The 18,283-nt window shown below is 52.8% G+C and overlaps 1 protein-coding gene across 1 annotated transcript in view; it reads right to left on the bottom strand.

Annotated features, from left to right (window-relative positions):
* Positions 1-4,153, bottom strand: part of SPHK2 (sphingosine kinase 2) — a 79,359-nt gene extending 75,206 nt beyond the window's left edge. Inside the window, exon 1 of the mRNA XM_075328641.1 lies at positions 3,980-4,153. The gene's annotated coding sequence lies outside the window, so the exon portion shown is untranslated. The remainder of the gene's footprint in view (positions 1-3,979) is intronic.
* Positions 4,154-18,283: the final 14,130 nt, after the last annotated feature.

The raw sequence follows: 18,283 nt of genomic DNA, 5'->3' as shown, positions 1-18,283 counted from the left end.
CTCCTCCGCAGCCTGTACACAGTATTCCTCTCCTCCTCCGCAGCCTGTACACAGTATTCCTCTCCTCCGCAGCCTGTACACAGTATTCCTCTCCTCCGCAGCCTGTACACAGTATTCCTCTCCTCCGCAGCCTGTACACAGTATTCCTCTCCTCCGCAGCCTGTACACAGTATTCCTCTCCTCCGCAGCCTGTACACAGTATTCCTCTCCTCCGCAGCCTGTACACAGTATTCCTCTCCTCCGCAGCCTGTACACAATATTCCTCTCCTCCTCAGTAGCCTGTACACAGTATTCCTCTCCTCCTCCGCAGCCCGTACACAGTATTCCTCTCCTCCGCAGCCTGTACACAGTATTCCTCTCCTCCTCCGCAGCCTGTACACAGTATTCCTCTCCTCCGCAGCCCGTACACAGTATTCCTCTCCTCCGCAGCCCGTACACTACACAGTATTCCTCTCCTCCTCCGCAGCCTGTACACAGTATTCCCCTCTCTCCCATAGTCTGTACACAGTATTCCTCTCCTCCTCCGCAGCCTGTACACAGTATTCCCGTCTCCCATAGTCTGTACACAGTATTCCTCTCCTCCGCAGCCCGTACACAGTATTCCCGTCTCCCATAGTCTGTACACAGTATTCCTCTCCTCCGCAGCCCGTACACAGTATTCCCGTCTCCCATAGTCTGTACACAGTATTCCTCTCCTCCGCAGCCCGTACACAGTATTCCCCTCTCTCCCATAGTCTGTACACAGTATTCCTCTCCTCCGCAGCCTGTACACAGTATTCTTCTCCTCCGCAGCCTGTACACAGTATTCCTCTCCTCCGCAGCCTGTACACAGTATTCCCCCCTCTCCCATAGTCTGTACACAGTATTCCCCTCTCCCATAGTCTGTACACAGTATTCCTCTCCTCCTCCGCAGCCTGTACACAGTATTCCCCTCTCTCCCATAGTCTGTACACAGTATTCCTCCCTCCGCAGCCTGTACACAGTATTCCTCCCTCCGCAGCCTGTACACAGTATTCCCCTCTCTCCCATAGTCTGTACACAGTATTCCTCCCTCCGCAGCCTGTACACAGTATTCCTCCCTCCGCAGCCTGTACACAGTATTCCTCCCTCCGCAGCCTGTACACAGTATTCCCCTCTCTCCCATAGTCTGTACACAGTATTCCCCTCTCTCCCATAGTCTGTACACAGTATTCCCCTCTCTCCCATAGTCTGTACACAGTATTCCCCTCTCTCCCATAGTCTGTACACAGTATTCCTCCCTCCGCAGCCTGTACACAGTATTCCTCCCTCCGCAGCCTGTACACAGTATTCCTCCCTCCGCAGCCTGTACACAGTATTCCTCCCTCCGCAGCCTGTACACAGTATTCCCCCCTCCGCAGCCTGTACACAGTATTCCCCCCTCCGCAGCCTGTACACAGTATTCCCCTCTCTCCCATAGTCTGTACACAGTATTCCTCCCTCCGCAGCCTGTACACAGTATTCCTCTCCTCCTCCGCAGCCTGTACACAGTATTCCTCCCTCCGCAGCCTGTACACAGTATTCCCCTCTCTCCCATAGTCTGTACACAGTATTCCTCCCTCCGCAGCCTGTACACAGTATTCCTCTCCTCCTCCGCAGTCTGTACACAGTATTCCTCTCCTCCTCCGCAGCCTGTACACAGTATTCCTCTCCTCCTCCGCAGCCTGTACACAGTATTCCTCCCTCCGCAGCCTGTACACAGTATTCCCCTCTCTCCCATAGTCTGTACACAGTATTCCTCCCTCCGCAGCCTGTACACAGTATTCCTCTCCTCCTCCGCAGTCTGTACACAGTATTCCTCTCCTCCTCCGCAGTCTGTACACAGTATTCCTCTCCTCCTCCGCAGTCTGTACACAGTATTCCTCTCCTCCTCCGCAGTCTGTACACAGTATTCCTCTCCTCCTCCGCAGTCTGTACACAGTATTCCTCTCCTCCTCCGCAGTCTGTACACAGTATTCCTCTCCTCCTCCGCAGCCTGTACACAGTATTCCTCTCCTCCGCAGCCTGTACACAGTATTCCTCTCCTCCGCAGCCTGTACACAGTATTCCTCTCCTCCGCAGCCTGTACACAGTATTCCTCTCCTCCGCAGTCTGTACACAGTATTCCTCTCCTCCGCAGTCTGTACACAGTATTCCTCTCCTCCTCCGCAGCCTGTACACAGTATTCCTCCCCTCTGCAGCCTGTACACAGTATTCCTCTCCTCCGCAGCCTGTACACAGTATTCCTCTCCTCCGCAGCCTGTACACAGTATTCCTCTCCTCCGCAGCCTGTACACAGTATTCCCCTCTCTCCCATAGTCTGTACACAGTATTCCTCTCCTCCGCAGTCTGTACACAGTATTCCTCTCCTCCTCCGCAGCCTGTACACAGTATTCCCCTCTCCCATAGTCTGTACACAGTATTCCCCTCTCCCATAGTCTGTACACAGTATTCCTCTCCTCCGCAGCCTGTACACAGTATTCCCCTCTCTCCCATAGTCTGTACACAGTATTCCTCTCCTCCGCAGCCTGTACACAGTATTCCCCTCTCTCCCATAGTCTGTACACAGTATTCCTCTCCTCCGCAGTCTGTACACAGTATTCCTCTCCTCCTCCGCAGCCTGTACACAGTATTCCCCTCTCCCATAGTCTGTACACAGTATTCCCCTCTCCCATAGTCTGTACACAGTATTCCTCTCCTCCGCAGCCTGTACACAGTATTCCCCTCTCTCCCATAGCCCGTACACAGTATTCCTCTCCTCCGCAGCCTGTACACAGTATTCCCCTCTCTCCCATAGTCTGTACACAGTATTCCTCTCCTCCGCAGCCTGTACACAGTATTCCCCTCTCTCCCATAGTCTGTACACAGTATTCCCCTCTCTCCCATAGTCTGTACACAGTATTCCCCTCTCTCCCATAGTCTGTACACAGTATTCCCCTCTCTCCCATAGTCTGTACACAGTATTCCCCTCTCTCCCATAGTCTGTACACAGTATTCCCCTCTCTCCCATAGTCTGTACACAGTATTCCCCTCTCTCCCATAGTCTGTACACAGTATTCCCCTCTCTCCCATAGTCTGTACACAGTATTCCCCTCTCTCCCATAGTCTGTACACAGTATTCCCCTCTCTCCCATAGTCTGTACACAGTATTCCCCTCTCTCCCATAGTCTGTACACAGTATTCCCCTCTCTCCCATAGTCTGTACACAGTATTCCTCTCCTCCGCAGCCTGTACACAGTATTCCCCTCTCTCCCATAGTCTGTACACAGTATTCCCCTCTCTCCCATAGTCTGTACACAGTATTCCCCTCTCTCCCATAGTCTGTACACAGTATTCCCCTCTCTCCCATAGCCTGTACACAGTATTCCCCTCTCTCCCATAGTCTGTACACAGTATTCCTCTCCTCCGCAGCCTGTACACAGTATTCCCCTCTCTCCCATAGTCTGTACACAGTATTCCCCTCTCTCCCATAGTCTGTACACAGTATTCCCCTCTCTCCCATAGTCTGTACACAGTATTCCCCTCTCTCCCATAGTCTGTACACAGTATTCCCCTCTCTCCCATAGTCTGTACACAGTATTCCCCTCTCTCCCATAGTCTGTACACAGTATTCCCCTCTCTCCCATAGTCTGTACACAGTATTCCCCTCTCCCATAGTCTGTACACAGTATTCCCCTCTCCCATAGTCTGTACACAGTATTCCCCTCTCTCCCATAGTCTGTACACAGTATTCCCCTCTCTCCCATAGTCTGTACACAGTATTCCCCTCTCTCCCATAGTCTGTACACAGTATTCCCCTCTCTCCCATAGTCTGTACACAGTATTCCCCTCTCTCCCTTAGCCTGTACACAGTATTCCTCTCCTCCGCAGCCTGTACACAGTATTCCTCTCCTCCTCCGCAGCCTGTACACAGTATTCCCCTCTCTCCCATAGCCTGTACACAGTATTCCTCCCCTCTGCAGCCCGCACACACAGTACTCACCCAGCTGTGACCCTGCAGCGCAGACACCTCGGCACATCAGACGGAGCCGCTCGTTACACGCTGCGGATTACACGCCATGTGACTGAGCACAAAGCCCGCACTGTCCGGACTCCTGGGGCCGCCTCCGGCTCACACTACTTTGACTCAGCTTCTACTCAAACAGGAAGTGGTAAGAGAAGCCGAACTCTTCTGAATGGGCGGAGTCAGTGGTGACGTCACGGCCATATGATTAGTCACGTGAAGAAGTTGTGAGTGGCGCTGGATTGTGTTGCCGCACGTGGTCGCACTCGTGGTCTGGTCAGTGCCGGCACAGACTCTGCCGGTATTGCAGCTGTGTGCAGAGTACTGCGGCTGGACATTCTGGAACTTGTAGTGTAGCTGGAGCAGACCTCTGCTGTTGTGTTACCCTGGAGTGTGCCATATGGGGAGTCTTGTGTCCTACATAAACTGGGGTTATTCATCCCTGCCCTTTACAGCTAGTGTACACCAGTGATATGTGCCTTGTTTACAGTGCAGCGCTCCAGATCCTTCTCATGTGAGGAAAGAGGCTCTGCAGCAGCTGAGCTGAAAAAGCGAGTTTAAAGTGTCCACTTTAGCCCTTTAAAGGGAGTCTGCCTCCTGTATAATCCCTATTAACCTGCAGATTTGGGGTTAATCTGCAGGATAAAAGCATTCTGAACTCGCTCGGTGCTTGCACATTAAGGGTATGTGCGCACGTTGCTTTTTACCTGCTTTTTACCTGCTTTTTTGTTGCTTTTTCTTCTGCGCTGTTTAATGCCAAAATGGATGTGTTCTTCTATTCAAGCAAAGTCTATGGGAATTTGGGTTTCTTGTTCACACTATGTTGTTCAAAATGCTGCCTTTTTGAGGCAGAACTTTGGTCAAAAACTCAGCTTTTCAAAGAAGCAACATGTCAATTGTTTTTGCCATTTGGGTTTTGCACTGCAAAGCTGAGTTTTTGCCCAAATTTCTGCCACAAAAAGGCAGCATTTTGAACAACATAGTGTGAACAAGAAACCCAAATTCCCATAGACTTTGCTTGAATAGAAGAACACATCCATTTTGGCATTAAAGAGCGCAGAAGAAAAAGCAGCAAAAAAGCAGGTAAAAAGCAACGTGCGCACATACCCTAAACCCCACTGACTGACAGACGCTCCGTATTAGAACTAGTCAGTGCGGAGGGGCTGTTACTGCTCTTCATACACAGAGCGGTGACTGAACCCGCGCCGGTGCCTCCCCTGTGACTGAAACCTGAATGCTGCTGGGAGGATTAAAGTTAATTTCCTCCGGGCCGTGGGGTTCGATGTGGAGGCAGCGGCCAGGTTCAGAACACTATTAGCCTGCAGATTAACCCTATATCTGCAGGTAAATAGTGCTTTTACAGCTGACAGGTTCCCTATAAAAATGTCCCATTTTAATGTACAAGTCTGCAGTTATTTTGTCAGTCTATGTGACTGCAGCTCTGTGAACCCTCACGTCACTCGCACTGTGTGCTGCGAGAATTCTCCGGTTTCTTGCCTTCTTCGAGAAGCCATACCTATCTTTATAATTGTAATGGATCCATGTAAACCCTATGACACACAGATGGTATCTCATGTGTTATGATCTGGTCACCATGGATGATCACAAAAATCCCATCAGCAGAACAAACACAAGAGTAGTTGGAACCTGAGCTGACCACAATCCCCTATCTGTCAGACCACACTAGAAATAGCCGTGGAGCGTTCCTAAACACACCTAGACACCACGTCACAGCCGGAGAAATTTACTACACCTCACAGATAGAAGTGAGGAAACCTATCTTGCCTCAGAGTAGTCCCCAAAGAAATAGCAAGTCCCCAACATATAAAGCCAATGGTCATGTAAGAAAACACAATACACAGATAGGAAATACAGTGGAACCTCGCTTAACGAGTAACCCAGTTAGCGAGTATTTAGCTGAACGAGCAAAGCTTGCTGTAAATTTGTAACTCGGTTTACGAGAAAGCTTTGCCATATGAGCAAAATACTCACCGCACGCACTTCCGGTTCTGTACATCCACCACTCTCTGACACGCTCTTGCAGCCCACACAAACACACACAAGCACGCACAAACACACACACAAACAAACACGCACACACACATATTATGCTCACCTTACCTTCCATTCCCTTGTCGGCTTCCTGGAACTTCTAGTTCGCCCGTACAGGATGTGTATCGGGTAACCATCACGACCGATGCCGGGCCATCCGCTCCTAGCGCGCTGATGTCAAAGGCAGGAGCTGCTTGCCTCTGATTGGCCAGCGCGCTGCCTTTGAGTAGCAGCTGACAAGGGAAAGTCCACCCTCGTCGCGAGGCTTACCGATACACATCCTGTAGCGGTGAACTACTAAAACCATGAGGCTGGCGATGGAACGGAAGGTACACATATGCTCACCTTACCTTCCATTCCATTGCCTGATGTTTTTTTTTCATGGACCCATAGACTTGTATTGGTCTATAATTCAAATGAAAATCGGACATGTGACGAACAGCCGGGGGGTCACTCAGAAATCCCCCGTGCTGACCACCAATGTCACGATCGGGGGGTAACAAGCGAAAGTCACACCCCTCCTTTATACCTCCCGACCGACAGACAGAGCACGTGACGCGCTCTCTAGCGCCCCTCTTATAGTCAGGCCAATTATGGAATTGCCCGACAATAAGCAAGGAGGCCGCTATTCTACTTATGCCGATTATTGAAGGGTTCCCGGTGAGAGTAGGGTATATATTCCCCCAACCTCCGCGGACGGAATATATAAAAACCTCTCCAAAGCTCACTGGCTGCCCCACAATGATCCTTGGCACAAACTCGCTGCCACCCACCGATTCACAGTAACTATTAAGCTGAACACACATACATGGGATTCAAGATCGAGATAACAGAACAGCCCAAGATTAATTATATAATTTAATCAGCCTAAGGCACACTAGAAACTACAATATATACAATAGGGGTTCTACAGAATATACAGTTTTGTCAGAGTACAGTTACAGATAAAGCATGGTTTACAAACAGGCATACAGTTCAAGCAGGTACCTTGTGCGTCTGGCCACAGGGGGGCACCGTAGACCAGGTTTCCAGGATCTCCCTCACAGGTCTTTCCCGACCGGGCCCCCGAGCAAAGAACAAGCTAAAATGTCCGAACTGTGGTTATCAATCTGGTCAAAAACCCTGTCCCCTCCTACCTTAGTGACCTCAGAGGGAGCACTGCTCCACCCCTGGCTGGAGTCAGGATAATATACAAAAAGGGGATATTGGCCATAACTTTGCCTGGGAACGTCGTAGGCGGGCGCCAATGCTCTCATCGTGACAGTTATGAATTTAGCTGCAGAACGAGAGGACTCATGGCTTGTCTGCTAGTTCCCCACTGGCCGATATCACGCCTGGGGTATTTCCCAAGGTCCCACTCCCATAAAAAAGGTGTGCCAGCATCGTCCGCATGCGGAAACACCATTTTTATGGTTGCCATATTTATTGGAAATATGGCTCACGAGATATTAACCATATTTTACCGGAGTCGTTCTGTCTGGTGGCTTCCATAGCCTTATAATGAGATACAAACTCCTGTTACAGGGTCACGGCATGGGGTCATCCTGTGTCCATTGTTCACAGCTCATCTAATCTCCATATCACAGGAGATGGCCTTCTGCTGGGTAAGGCTATGTGCGCACAGTGCGTTTTTCGCGGCGTTTTTACGCGTTTTTCGGGTGCGTTTTTGGCCTCAAAACTGCAGGACTTTGCTTCCCCAGCAAATTCTATGAGTTTTAATTTTTGCTGTCCGCACACATCTGTTTTTTTCAGCTGCGTTTTTGTGGTGCCACAAAAACGCAGCATGTCAATTATTCCCGCGTTTTTCACTGCGCTTTTCATCCATTGAGTTCAATGGGATGTTGAAAGACGCAATGAGAAACGCAAATAGCTGCGTTTTGGTGCGTTTCTAAGACCAAAAACGCAGCTATAAACGCAGGAGGTGGGTAGTAAAGTGACGTGTACAGGAAGAGGATTCCTTCTGTCAGTATATACAGAAGCGTGAATCCTCCCGGTACCGTTACCGCCACTTCCACCTCCCGTCCTGTGCATGTATGCTGCCGTGCGGCGCCATGTACAGGCAGGAGGTGGAAGCAGCTGCGAAAACAAAAGTTAACAGTAGAAAAAAAAAAAAAAGTTATACTCACCTGTCTGCAGACTCCCGGTGCCATGCCCGCTCCCATCTCCTCTCACGGTATCGCCGCTCCGGCTGTGTGCAGACGGCCGGGAAACCTCCGATGGATGCAGGACCTGGCGATGGATCACCTGATGCAGTCACCTGACGCATCAGGTGATCGTAAGTATCGCGGTGACGCGGGCGCCCGGCCGGTATCAGCGGATGCGTCAGGAGACTTCATCCCTGATTACCGGCAGCTGCTGCAGCGATCGGACGGGATCAGACTCCCGCCCCATCGCTGCAGGAGCTGCCGGTAATCAGCACATAAGTGAGTATTATTTTTTTTATTTTTTTTTGCACCGATGCATCAGCTGATTGTATAATCGGCTTTTATACAATCAGCTGATGTGTGATGGGATTCAGGCACTTGATCCTGACACATCATCTGATCGCTTTGCCTTCCAGCAAACCGATCAGATGATATTGGATCCTGACTGGACGGCGCGGGACCCTGACCCAGGATTACTGCGGAGGGGGGGTTCTTTATTTCAATAAAGATGGAGTCACTAATTGTGTTGTGTTTTATTTCTAATAAAAATATTTTTCTGTGTTGTGTTTTTTTTATCTTTACTAGAAATTCATGGTGGCCATGTCTAATATTGGCGTGACACCATGAATTTCGGGCTTAGGGCTAGCTGATAATATACAGCTAGCCCTAACTCCATCATTACCTAGCTAGCCACCCGGCATCAGGGCAGCTGGAAGAGTTGGATACAGCGCCAGAAGATGGCGCTTCTATGAAAGCGCCATTTTCTGGGGTGGCTGCGGGACTGCAATTCACAGCAGGGGTGCCCAGAAAGCATGGGCACCCTGCACTGTGGATTCCAATCCCCAGCTGCCTAGTTGTACCCGGCTGGACTCAAAAATTGGGCGAAGCTCACGTCATTTTTTTTTTTAAATTATTTCATGAAATTCATGAAATAATTTAAAAAAAAAGGGCTTCCCTATATTTTTGGTTCCCAGCCGGGTACAAATAGGCAGCTGGGGGTTGGGGGCAGCCCGTACCTGCCTGCTGTACCCGGCTAGCATACAAAAATATGGCGAAGCCCACGTCATTTTTTTTGTTTGGGGGGGCAAAGAAATCCTGCATACAGTCCTGGAAGGAGGATGCTGAGCCTTGTAGTTCGACAGCTGCTGTCTGCTCTCCTGCATACACTATTGGATGGAGGATGCTGAGCCTTGTAGGTCTGCTCCCCCTGACTCTCCCTCAAGCATACAGTCCTGGATGGAGCATGCTGAGCCTTGTAGTTCTGCAGCTGCTGTCTGCTCTCCTGCATACACTATTGGATGGAGTATGCTGAGCCTTGTAGTTCTGCAGCTGTCTGCTCTTCTGCATACACTAGTGGAGAATGAAGAACACATTGATGAAGGAAATAACATCAGACCTTTTTTTTTTGTTTACTGATAAAAAACGCATAAAGACGCAGTGAGCAAAAACGCAGCAAAACGCAGCAAAAAAACGCACCAAATCGTGGCAAAACGCGTGCGTTTTTTGCCGCGTTTTTTTGACGCGGGTGCGTTTTTGTGCGGTTTTAGCGGCCAAAAACGCACAAAAACGCAGCGTCAAAAAAACGCAGTGTGCGCACATAGCCTTAGTGGAACACAGACCAGTTCCTCTGACACCTATCTGCTAAACAAACCAGTTATCCCTGTGGTAGCTTTTCTGATTAAAGGAGCTGTGTGACAGGAAAGGGGGGGTGACACCAGGAGAGGGCTTACAGACATGACTTGAATATCATGATTTATCGTCATATCTCCGGATTTACCTCACACCTCCCCCCTTTTGAGGGCGCTAGGGGGCAGCACACTCCGGTGTTCCCCCGTGCGCCCGTCCGTGACCTCTCCTTGTCGGGACAGTCCGTCTGCGTTACCGTGGTCACGGCCCCTTTTGAGGCGAATGGTGAAGTTGTACTGCTGGAGCGCAAGGCTCCATCGCAACAATCTCCCATTCGTCCCAGAGACGGTGTGTAACCAGCTGAGGGGATTGTGGTCTGTCTCCACGATGAAGTGGCGCCCGTATAGATAGGGTTGCAGACGCTGCAGAGCCCACACTAAGGCTAGGCATTCCTTTTCCATCGTGGAATAGGCCACTTCCCTTCGCAACAGCTTCCTGCTCAGGTACAAGACTGGGTGCTCTTGGCTCGCAGAGTCCACCTGGCTGAGCACCGCACCGTGGCCGAAGTCACTTGCGTCGGTCTGTACTACAAACGACCGCGTGAAGTCGGCTGCCTGTAGCACGGGCGGGCTGGACAGGGCGTCCTTTAGGGCCCGGAAGGCTGTCTCGCAGTCCACTGTCCAATCGACTGCAGAGGGCAGCTTCTTCTTGGTGAGGTCCGTCAGGAGCTTCGCCAGTCTACTATAGTGTGGAACAAACCTCTTATAGTACCTGGCGGTCCCCAAGAAGGACATCACCTGCTTCTTGGTCCTGGGGGTGGGCCAGGATGCGATGGCCTCCCCTTTCTCAGGTTCTGGCTTCAGAGCTCCCCCGCCTACCCGGTGTCCCAGGTACTGGACCTCGCTCATGGCCAGCTGACACTTTCCCGGCTTGATGGTCAAACCTGCCTGGTGGATCCGCCTGAGCACCTGTGCTAGATGCTCTAGGTGATCCTCCCAGGTGGGGCTGAAGACGGCAATGTCTTCCAGGTACGCGGCCGCGTACCCTTCAAGTCCCTTGAGCAGGGTGTTGACCATCCGCTGGAAAGTGGCATGGGCATTCTTCATTCCGAATGGCATCACCGTGGACTCGTACAGTCCAAATGGGGTAATAAAGGCAGAGCGTTCCCTGGCCTTGCGAGTCAGGGGGATCTGCCAATATCCCCGGCTCAGATCCATGATGGTCAGGTATTGAGCCCCGGCCAACTGATCAAGCAGGTCATCGATGCGTGGCTTTGGGTACTGTGATAACACGCTCGGGCTTCTCCCTTCCAGCTAAACCATACAAACATCAAGCACTGCTCCAACTCACAAGTGTCTTCTACACAGACAGGCTTACTGTGTTGCCCAGATGGAGACCCTCCCCCAACTACTCAGACTCCTTTTACATCAGTCCTTCACCTCCCATTAATCCATTAGCAGCCAGGTGATCCTGACCAGGCTAAGTCACCTAGGACCGATACCGGGGTGAGATATACCTGCCCTCATTCACTAATCCCACATGAGTCTCACAGTACGCATCGGCGACCGTAACAGCATTGAGCCCCCTGTAGTCCACGCAGAACCGAGTGGTTCGGTCCTTCTTAGGGACGAGGACTACAGGCGAGGCCCGAGCGCTGTTGGATGCCTGGATCACCCCCAGCTTCAGCATCTCGTCAATCTCCTGGCGCATGTGTTGCTGCACCTCCAGGGAGACTCGATATGCTGAACGCCGGATCGGGGGATGATCCCCAGTGTCCACGTGATGGACGGCCATCTCAGTCCTTCCGGGCTGGTTGATAAACAACCCCCGGAAGGGGTGTAGGGTGGCCCACAGCTGGGACCGTTGGTCCTCCAAAAGCTGGGGGCCAACCTCCACATCCTCAATGGGCCCACCTGCCCTAACCTGGGCTGGCATATTCAAGAGGGTTTCCGCCTCTCCCTCCTCGGGCAGGTTGCATACGGGGAGTGCACATGCCTCCCGCTCCTGATGTGCCTTCATCATGTTCACATGGAAGGGCTTCCGCCTTCCACGGGCAGGGTCCAGGGTGACCAGGTACGTTACAGGGTTGAGCTGCTGGTACACGAGGTATAGGCCTTCCCAGGCTGCTTGAAGCTTGTCCTGTGGTACGGGGACCAGTACCCACACCTTTTGACCCACTTGGTAGATCCTCTTACAAGCGTTCTGGTCGTACCAACGCTTCTGATCGGCCTGGGCTTGAGCCATATTGTCGTGTACTAGCTGCGTCAAGGCCTGCATTTTGTCCCGGAAGCGCACGACATACTCAATAACCGACACTCCAGGGGTGGCCACATCACCTTCCCAAACCTCTTTCACCAGAGCCAGGGGGCCCCGCACACGTCGCCCGTACAGGAGCTCAAAAGGTGAGAATCCCGTTGAGGCCTGTGGAACCTCCCAGTAAGCAAATAACAGGTGTGGAAGATACCGCTCCCAGTCACGCTCATGGGAGTCGACCAACATCTTAAGTATCTGCTTTAAGGTGCCATTGAACCGCTCGCACAGGCCATTAGTCTGTGGATGGTACGGGCTGGCCACCAGATGTTACACCTGGACTTGCTTACAGAGGGCCTCCATCAGCTGTGACATGAATTGGGTCCCCCGGTCAGTGAGCATTTCCTGGGGAAAACCCACTCGGGAGAAAATCTCCAGCAATGCGGTGGCCACCTTGTCAGCCCGAATGGATGACAAGGCCACTGCTTCAGGGTACCGGGTGGCATAGTCCACTACCGTCAGTATGAAGCGTTTCCCGGAGCTGCTGGGGATGGCCAGCGGGCCGACCAGATCCACAGCCACCCTCCTGAAAGGCTCATCGATGATGGGCAAAGATACCAGTGGGGTTTTGGGGCATGGCCCCGCCTTCCCCACTCTCTGACAGATGTCACACGAACGGCAGTAGGCAACCACATCGGCCCCCATTTTTGGCCAGTAGAAATGCTGGTTTAACCTGGCCTTGGTCTTAGCGATCCCTAGGTGTCCAGCCATCGGAATCTCATGCGCGATCCGCAACAACTCCATCCGGAACGGATAGGGTGCCACCAACTGTCAGTCCCTGGGCCACGCCTCCGGTGAACCCTGCTGGACTGTGACCCGGTACAGCCGTCCTTGGTCCCAGACCACTCGCTCCGGGTCCGAGTCCAAGGGAGGCTGTGCCGCCTGCTCCTTAAGAGCTTTCAGGCTGTCGTCAGCTTGTAACGCTGCCTGAAACCCCTGACTAGATGTGGCCAGAATCGACGAGACTGTCACATCTTCGGTCAGTACCCCGGGACCTGTGTCCTGGCCTCCGTCTGACTCGGCTGCCACTTGGTCAGAAGGGGAAGAGCTATCGGATCTCCGGGAGGCCCCTTGGCTTCCAGCACTCCCACTGCGGGTGACAGCGGCCACAGCCGCTGCGACAGAGGGTCGTGCCTGCTCCTCCTCCGTTCCTGACCAAGTCGCCGGTTTAAGCAGACCTACCTGGCTTCCTGACACCCCGGTTGTGGGGGAACCCTGCACCGAGATCTTACCTGGGAGTACTTCCGCTCCTGGACCGGCCCCAATCTCACCTGCCCGTTCCCCCCCTGCAGCAACAGAACCCCGCTGTGAAATCTCTGGGGACATTTGCTGTGGTAGTCCCCACCCCACACACTGGTTCTCCCCCTGCAGCACCCTGCTCTCTGCTTATCCTTGCAGAGGGCAACAGATCCCAGCTCACTGGCTGACCCCTTGTAGAGGCATTGTCACACCCCTCTCCAACCCCCTCCCCTGTCACAGCTGCAGCTGTGTCTGTGTCTATGGTGTCTGTGCAAGCAGAAAAATCAGAGTTCACTCCCTCCTCCCTTACATTATTCATAGATAACACATTAACATTGTCAGGAGGCATGTCGGTACTGGCTGAAAGATCAGCCCTTGGGGGGGCCCAAACTGGGAGGTTATCTGCCCCAAATCTGTCCCAAGTAACACGTTTGCGGGGATCCGATCAGTTACCCCCACCTCCCTCACCCCTCGTCCTGCGCCCCAATCCAAATAAAGGCTGGCGACTGACAGCGCCGGGTCAATGCCTCCAATCCCGGAGACAGCGAGGGTTTTTCCAGGTACCAAGTCTTGGGGGGGACACCATCTCAGGCCGTACCAGAGTCACCTCAGCGGCGCAGTCTCGCAGTCCCATGGTCACAGATCGGCCGACGGTGACAGGTTGGAAGTTGGCCAGGGACCTTCCACCACCCCCACCCACACAATACACCTTGGGCGGCCCGGGCCGGGGCCTTGGGACGCTGAGGGCACGTGGCCTTGAAGTGTCCTGGTTGATTGCACTGGTGGCAGTGCCTTGGTTCTGCCACGGGCCTGGAGAGGGGCGTTGAGGGGGAGACCCCCTGCAGTCTAGGGGCAGGTGGGGCAGTCGCAGCATTCATCTTACCAGCTCTCCAGGTGCTGCTGGCGGCCGCTCTCCTGGCCTCCGGGGCCTGATTGTTGGTGTAGTCATCTGCCAGGGCAGCTGTAGCCGCGGACCCCTTTGGCTTCTGGTCTCGGATGAACTGGCGGAGATCCTCAGGGCAGTTCCACAAGAGTTGCTCCGTGATGAACAAGTGCAGGATCTCCGGTCCGGTGGTAAGCTGCAGGCCTTGGGTACAGTGGTCGGCAGCTCGGGTCCCTTCTGTAGGCTCCGGAACTTCTTGCGGTAGGACTCCAGAGTGAGGTTGTACTGTTGGATCAGGGCCCGCTTGATGGTGTCGTAACCCTGATCTGCCTCAGCAGGCAAGTCCCCAAGGATATCCAGGGCCTTACCCCTTAAACGGGGGGTCAGGTATTTGGCCCACTGATCCTTGTCCAGATGGTGCTGCACTCAAGTCCGTTCAAAAGCAGTCAGGAAAGAGTCCAAGTCTCCATCCTTCTCCAGCACTGGGAAGTCCTCAACACGGACCTTTGGAAGTTTGGTGTCTTGAAGGTCACGTGTGGCTGATGAGGGCCAGAGCTGAGCTAGCCGCAGCTGGTGGTCATGCTCTGCCTGTTGCCGTCGCTCTTCACGCACTGCTTGCCGCTCCGCAGCTTCATGCTCTGCCTCCCGCTCTCGCTCTGCGGCCTCACGCGCTGCTTTGCGCTCTACCATGAGGTCCTGGTAGCCCTCCCGGTCTCCGGCCTGGAGTAGAGCCATAGCCAGTTGTAGCAAGGGATCCGAGCCTGCCAGGCTCGGTGGATTGGCAGGTTGGTGATCTGCGGCACGCCGCAGAGCCTGGTGATTCACTGTCCCTTTTGGAGCGGAGGACTGGCATCTGGCTCCCTGAGGACATTTGGGTGAGTTGCTCCTCATCTTGTCCGGAAGTGCCAGGTTGTGCGATGTCCTCTGCAGAGCTGTTCTCTGGCGTCAGGCTCTTGGAGGGCTTGTGGACAACCTCCTCATCATCTCTGGCCTGAGCATCGGCCATTCCTGGTGTTATCAGCCATTCTTGCAGACTTTGGTCACTGACACAGAACTGCCACCTGATGCGCCCACACACCTTACAGTATATGCACTCTGACACTAGTGTTGGTCTGGTCTGAAGACCCCAGCAGCCACAGCTGCTACTGGCAGTCTTTAGTGTCTGGGAGTATGGGTCTCACACTCACACTATTATCTCGATCCCACCGCTGCCACCAATATGTGACGAACAGCCGGGGGGGTCACTCTGAAATCCCCCGTGCTGGCCACCAATGTCACGATCGGGGGGTAACAAGTGGGAGTCACACCCCTCCTTTATACCTCATGACCGACAGACAGAGCACGTGATGCGCTCTCTAGCGCCCCTCTTATAGTCAGGCCAATTATGGAATTGCCCGACAATAAGCAAGGAGGCCGCTATTCTACTTATGCCGATTATTGAAGGGTTCCCGGTGAGAGTAGGGTATATATTCCCCCGACCTCCGCGGACGGAATATATAAAAACCTCTCCAAATCTCACTGGCTGCCCTACAATGATCCTTGTTGCCACCAACCGATTCACGGTAACTATTAAGCCGAACACACAGACGTGGGATTTAAGATCGAGATAACAGAACAGCCCAAGATTAATTATATAATTTAATCAGCCTAAGGCACACTAGAAACTACAATATATACAATAGGGGTTCTACAGAATATACAGTTTTGTCAGAGTACAGTTACAGATAAAGCATGGTTTACAAACAGGCATACAGTTCAAGCAGTTACCTTGTGCGTCTGGCCACAGGGGGGCGCCGTAGACCAGGTTTCCAGGATCTCCCTCACAGGTCTTTCCCGACCAGGCCCCCGAGCAAAGAACAAGCACTTTGCACACTACGACATCGCAGCTGCGATGTCGGTGGGGTCAAATTGAAAGTAACGCACATCCGGCATCGCATGCGACATCGTAGTGTGTAAAGCCTAGATGATACAATTAACGAGCGCAAAAGCGTCGTTATCGTATCATCGGTGTAGCGTCAGCGTAATCCATAATTACGCTGACGCAACGGTCCGATGTTGTTCCTCGCACCTGCGGCAGCACACATCGCTGTGTGAGAAGCCGCAGGAGCGAGGATTATCTCCTACCGGCGTCACCGCGGCTCCCGTAGGATATGCGGAAGGAAGGAGGTGGGTGGGAGGTTTACATCCTCCACTCCTATTGGCCGCCTGCCGTGTGACGTCGCAGTGACGCCGCACGACCCGCCCCCTTAATAAGGAGGCGGGTCGCCGGCCAGAGCGACGTCGCAGGGCGGGTGAGTCCATGTGAAGCTGCCGTAGCGAAAATTTTCGCTACGGCAGCTATCACAAGGATATCGCAGCTGCGACAGGGGCGGGGACTATCGCGCTCGGCATCGCATTGCGGCATGCATCTGCATTGCGATGTCGCAGCGTGCAAAGTACCCCTGGCTTCTACACTTTCTCTCTGCTGACATTCCCACCATCATCATGGGTGACTTCAACATCCCCACTGACACTCGCCAACAAGCTGCTTCCAAACTACTCTCCCTTGCTTCGTCTTTTGGCTTAACTCAGTGGTCCACCTCTGCCACCCACAAAGATGGACACACACTAGACCTTATCTTCACCCGCCTCTGTCCCCTTTCTGACTTCACAACTTCCCCCCTCCCCCTATCTGACCACCATCTTCTGACCTTTTCAGCCCTGTCCTCCTCACCTACCCCCCCTGTCCAGCACCTAGCACATCCCCGCAGAAACCTTGCACACCTCAACATGCACACCCTCGCCGACTCTATCCTCCCACTGTCCTCCATATCGTCCCTCCACAACACAGACAGCGCCACCACTTTCTACAACACCACCCTCACATCAGCTATTGATTCAGTCGTTCCCCTTGTGCATGGCAGAGTGAGACGAATCAATAGACAGCCCTGGCACAACAGCCTCACTAAAAAACTTCGGCAAAGGTCTAGGGCTGCAGAGCGGCGGTGGAAGAAAACGCACTCCCAGGAAGACTTCACCACATTCAAAAATGCAATTCACACATTTCGTTCAGTCCTCACCTCCGCTAAACACGATTACTTCAGAAACCTCATATCCTCTCTAACACACAACCCCAAACAGTTATTCAACACTTTCAACTCCCTCCTTCGCCCACCACTGCCCCCTCCAACCTCCCTCATTTCTGCAGAAGACTTTGCCACCTATTTCCAAGAAAAAATCGCCCTAATAAGGCAAGTCTTCTCTGCTCAGCCACCACAACCCCTTCATGTAACTGACCACTGCCCCTCTCCCATAAACTTCCTCCCCACCATCACCGAAGGAGAGCTTGCACGTCTTCTCTCAAAAGCGCACCTCACCACCTGCGCACTTGACCCCATGCCATCCCACCTCCTTCCCAACCTCACCACCATCCTTATTCCAGCCTTAACCCACCTCTTCAACCTATCTTTAACGACTGGAACCTTCCCCTCTGCCTTTAAACATGCAACAGTCACACCTATCCTAAAGAAACCTTCCCTCGATCCAACCTCTACTACCAGCTATCGCCCCATATCACTACTCCCACTTGCCTCAAAACTCCTGGAACAGCATGTCCATGCTGAACTTTCCTCCCACCTCTCCTCTAACGCTCTCTTTGACAACCTACAGTCCGGCTTCCGTCCACATCACTCTACCGAAACTGCCCTGACTAAAATCACAAATGACTTGCTTACTGCCAAAGCGAACAAGCACTTCTCTATACTCCTACTTCTAGACCTGTCCTCAGCCTTCGATACCGTTGACCACTCCCTCCTATTACAGACCCTCTCTTCCCTTGGTGTCCGAGATCTTGCCCTCTCTTGGATCTCTTCATACCTCTCAAATCGCACTTTCAGTGTCTCCCACTCTCACACAACCTCTTCATCCCACCATCTCTCTGTTGGCGTCCCTCAAGGCTCTGTCCTAGGACCCTTACTTTTCTCTATCTACACCTTTGGCCTGGGACAACTCATAAAGTCCCATGGCTTCCAATACCACCTATATGCCGAT

Source organism: Anomaloglossus baeobatrachus, chromosome 11 (genome assembly GCF_048569485.1).
Source record: "Anomaloglossus baeobatrachus isolate aAnoBae1 chromosome 11, aAnoBae1.hap1, whole genome shotgun sequence".
In the NCBI taxonomy this organism is placed as follows: Eukaryota; Metazoa; Chordata; class Amphibia; order Anura; family Aromobatidae; genus Anomaloglossus; species Anomaloglossus baeobatrachus.
This window is presented reverse-complemented; position numbering and strand designations above follow the sequence as displayed.